Source organism: Ruditapes philippinarum, unplaced genomic scaffold (genome assembly GCF_026571515.1).
Source record: "Ruditapes philippinarum isolate M1 unplaced genomic scaffold, ASM2657151v2 ctg221_1_1_1_1, whole genome shotgun sequence".
NCBI classification, from domain to species: domain Eukaryota; kingdom Metazoa; phylum Mollusca; class Bivalvia; order Venerida; family Veneridae; genus Ruditapes; species Ruditapes philippinarum.
Genome location: NW_026862656.1, coordinates 1 through 5,459, shown reverse-complemented (window position 1 = coordinate 5,459; position 5,459 = coordinate 1).

Below are 5,459 nucleotides of genomic sequence, written 5' to 3'. Positions count from 1 at the left end.
TATGGTACCAAAGTAGCAATATATGGAACCAGATGTCCTTATATGAAACCGAATTATCAATATATTTAATCGTTTTTACAATATATGAAACCATTTGATCAATGTATATGTTGTTTTTTACATTATATGGCACCAATTTCTCAATATATTGTCATAGGTTGCTAGTATATGAATCCACTTTTCCAATATATGGAACCAAATGAGCAATGCGTGGAACCAAAATGTCATTATACTGACGGGACTTTTTTTAAAAATGCACCGGTAGTACAGTTTCGCGCCAATATCCTTATTGAACTGTCAAAAAATCAGCGTGCTTCGCTGATGGCATACTGCCCATTTTTCTAAATAAGGAAATATTTGAATTTAACATCACATTCACTTTGGGCTTTTAAAATGGGCTGGGCAGGCAAAACTTATCATCGTTATATATGTATGTAAAGTTTCAAAGTCATAATTTAAGCTACTGAGTCTTACCCGACCATTAACAAAAACATATTTAAAAAATAAGTTCATCTCGACCTTTACCTTTGATAAAAAAATGAGCATGGCCAGTAGGACACATAAAGATTAATCTACTCACAAAAGTCAAATAATTATTGATTTCATGAAAAAAGTGTATGCATTGTAATTTACAGAACCCCAGTGACCTTGGCCTTTGACTTGTTGACTTGTTGACCATACCTATTGAAGAATTGGTATCATAATTATAATGTAATAACCAACTTATATATTTCTATAGGCTATTTTGGTTCCATATAATGAAAATTGCTCTAATAGAATGTAACATCAACTTATATTCTGCTACTTTGGTTCCATACATTAATAAAATGGTTTCATATATTGTAAAAACGATTAAATACATTGATAATTCGGTTTCATATAATGGCATCTGGTTCCATATATGGTAACTTTGGTACCATATATTGAAGAACTGGTATCATATAAAGTGATTATCAAGTCATATATTTCTACTTAGGTTCCATACATTGATAAATTGGTTTCATATATTGTAAAAATGAATTATATATGATAATTCGGTTTCATATCAGGACATCTGGTTCCATATATTGTTATTTTGTACCATATATTGAAGAATTGGTATAATATAAATGTAATAACCAACTTATATATTTTCTACTTTGGTTTTCATAAATTGATACATTGGTTTCATATATTGAAAAATGAATTAATATATTGATAATTCGGTTTCATATAAGGACATCTGTACCATACATGGCTACTTTGGTACCATATATTGAAGAAATGGAATCATATATTGAGAAAATCAACTTATATATTGCTAACTCGGTTCATACACTGACGGTATGGTTTCATATATTGTAACTGTGGATTGATATAATGGATTCCCGGTTAAATAAGAAGGTGTTTTCAATTCATATATAGTCGAAGTGAACTTATATATTATCCAAATGGTTACATGAAATGAAAAAGCACAATATCAGACAAGCCATGGCTTTCCATCCCTGAGGTCTTTTTTCCACATGTTAGGCCAGAAAAATCACCAAATGACCTTTAATATGTCGGTCCTGACGTAAAAACCAAACACAAACAATATGTGTTATAGTTATTGTATCGGTGCATTTTAGTAATTCATTATATCCGTATGAAATGCAACACCGGGCTTTATGTTGTCAAGTATAAACAATATATAGTGTATGCAGATTTAGCTATAAATATTAACCACTGCTTGAAACGACAGGTACACAGCTGTTTCCAAGCAAATAACATTCAAAACATTAATTTGTATTCTGCAAGAAGAAAAGACAATATAAAAAAAACGATTTTGTGTGTGCTTCTTAGCCTGATTGTGAGTGTAAAGCGTTGCAATGTTTTACTTTTTTCCCAAACGCACAAATATATATATATATGTTATTTTGTCCCAGACACGTTATAAATCACTTCAACATTGTTGATTTCAACAAAGTAACAGATGCTACACCCGTGTAAATATATGTAATAACACGGAATATATTCATACTGCTGCAGCATTCACGTCAGTTTCCGGACTAGACCTGTGCTTTCGGTTTTGAAGTAAGTTTGCGTTCTATTACATTTTTAATTATTTACGATAGATTATACATGTATTCATATTTTATTATTGAAATTTTTGCATACTGAACAGTAATCGTATGTTCCCGATTTTATGATATACTTATATTGAGAAAAATATTTATGAAAAAAAAATGCGTATATTTATTTTCGGTATTTTCGCAGTAAAATTTTTTTTTTTCACTGGTGTCTGGCCGACTAATCTCTCTTCTTAATTCAGTCAATACACAAAATTAAAGTATAAATCTTAAGAATTGTAAGTCAAAACAGAGAAAAGTACACAATAAACAGAAAATTCAAGTTTTTTCCTTTAAATACAGGATTTATTTTCATCTTGAGATATGAAAATTATCATATTTCACTTGTTGCTACCGCCACTTATTAACTATTTATTTTCATATCATTCGATGAAAAAAAGCTCTGCATTTATTGGGAAAAAAAAACTTAAATAAATCTATTTATCTTATTTTTTTTTCTCACATTGTAAAATTCATATTTTATTTGACCTAAAATTTCAAATGAAAATCGCGCAAGTACTGTTATTACATGCCCGAAAGGGCATATTATGTTGTACCCCCTGGCGTCCGTCTGTCTGTCTGTCCGTCCGTCCGTCCGTTAGCAATTTCGGTTTCCGGAGCATAACTTAAGTTCCATTGGCCCACAATGTTCAAACTTCATAGGAATGATATGTCCATATTGGGTAGAAGACCCCTATTGATGATTTGGGTCAAAAGGTCAAAGGTCAAGGTCACTATTACTTTTAAAACTGAAAAAAGTTTCCGGAGCAGATAACTTAAGTTCCATTCGACCCACAATGTTCAAAACTTCATAGGATGATTTTCCATATTGGATAGAAGACCCCTATTGATTTTGGGGTTACAAGTCAAAGGTCAAGGTCACTATGACCTTGATACTGAAAAAACACTTTCCGAGCATAACTTAAGTTCCAATGGCCCACAATGTTCAAACTATCATAGGATGATTTCCCATATTGGGTAGAAGACCCCTATTGATTTTGGGTCTAAAAGGTCAAAAGGTCAAGGTCACTATTACCTTGATACTGAAAACAGTTTCCGCGCATAACTTAAGTTCCATTTGACCCACAATGTTCAAACTTCATAGAAATGATTGTCCATATTGGGTAGAAGACCCCTATTGATTTTGGGGTCAAAAAGGTCAAAAGGTGAAGGTCACTATTACCTTGATACTGAAAACAGTTTCTGGAGCATATGTTAAGTTCCATTTGGCCCACAATGTTCAAACTTCATAGGATGATTGTCCATATTGGATAGAAACCCCTATTGATTTTTGGGGTCAAAAGGTCAAATGTCAAGGTCATCCTTACTAAAAAAAATACTTTCGGGCCTAGCGGTGCTCTTGTTTTTTCTTTATTATTATTAAATTTTTATAATAATTATTATTATTTTTATTATTTCTATTATTATAATTATTACTATTATTATTATTATTATTGTCATTATTTATTTTTATAATTATTATTAATAATATTATAATTTATATTATTATTGTCATTATTATTATTATTATTATTTTTATTATTATTACATTATTTTATTATTATTATATTATTATTATTATTATTGTCATTATTATTATTATTATTTTTATTATTATTGACATTATATTATTATATTATTATTATTATATTATTATTATTTTGTCATTATTATTATTATTGACATTATTATTATTGTTATTATAATACACAATTATTATATTAATAAAATACATATATCGTTATATTTTGGCGAAATAACAGCACGAATTAAAATACTATACTTTTTAATTTTTGAAAAGATAGATAATTATATTCTTACAACTGAAACGAAAAGTTATGATGCCATTATTTTGAATTTTTTAATTACATCAATTTTTTTTTGAATTTTAATAAACATCATTATTTGAATTCTAATTACAGAAAAGAGAAAGAAAACATGTCGAAACATCAACTTCTCGCGGCATTATTTCTTGTAGCACCTAACAGCTAAAAGTGGCGCACGGATTGTTTTTTTTTACTCGTGCATGGGACATTGGCAGTAACGAGTTCAAAGTGCTGATTTTGGTGGCGATTTTTTGTTGTTGTTGTTGTTGTTTGGTTTTGTTGTTGTTTTTAAATTAAATCAAAGCCTCTTTAACTTGGATATTGGCATGCAATTATTTTGCTACCTGTTTTTTTCCCTTTTTTTTCTGCTAGAAATTCCTCTTGAACAATAAGCTGAAATCTTTAAGGAATGTGATTACACAGCAAACATTAAAATTTGCGTCCCGACCAATACTTAAAGCTACTAATTTTTCTTGTTCCCCGCCTGGAGAGGTTCTGTAGAGATATATAGATATGTTGGAAAGTGCTTTGAATGATTTATCTAAATATTTTGCATGTTTAGAATAATTACCACACAAGAAAAACATTGTAAAGTGAAATAAATTTGGAGATCGTCGGCCTCGTTTTTTTGAATTGACATGACCTTATGCCTATTTTAGTCAAGGTCATCGAAGGGATTACTTCATGTGGCTTGAATTTTCACCTGATAATTAAAAGGTAAACATAAATACGATACAGTATTAAGATCAACACACGGGGTTTAGGTACTTTATTTATTCACTGTTATTTTTTCTTCTTCCTATTCTTAACAGCTGCGCTCGCAGATAATGTAACGTCAGATGCGATTTCGTCACCAAAAGGACTTTATTACGAAAAATGACAAGGAATGTGTCCTTAGGTTTGTTACAATTATTAAAATATTAAACAAATTATTACTACGAAAGACCGTGGAGACATTTCAAACTTCATGAATTCCGATTTCATCTTCGTATGAATTCAAAATTTTAACTTTGTGAATTCACGTTTTCAATTATACTGAATTCATTATTCCACTTTCACGCAATTAAACTTCTCAAATTCACGTTTTGAATTCACGATTTAGATTCGTGAATTTACGATTTCAACATCCCGAAATTTACATTTTCAACTTCACGAATTCACTTCAATTTATGAAATTTATAAAATTTAAAACGTGAATTAGAAATTTTAACCGTGAAAATTCGTGATTTTGATGTTTTAAAACGTGAATTCAATTTTTTTAAAAAAAATTGTAAAAAGGGAACCCCCGGATTTAAGAATTTAAAAGTCCACGGTTTTTATATTACTGTTTCTTTTTTTTAATAAAATTTTAAAAAAATAGTTTAAAAATTTTTGTGTGTCTTTTTGAGATCATTTTAAAATCGGAAAAAGGGTGAAAACACACGATTTTAACAAAAAAAACGAGTAACTGTGATATGAGGCACGACTTCAAGTAAAACAAGGAGGAAAAAGCGTAGACATTTTGAGAAGTATAATGAACAGGGAAAGGGGGACAAAACCGCCTTTT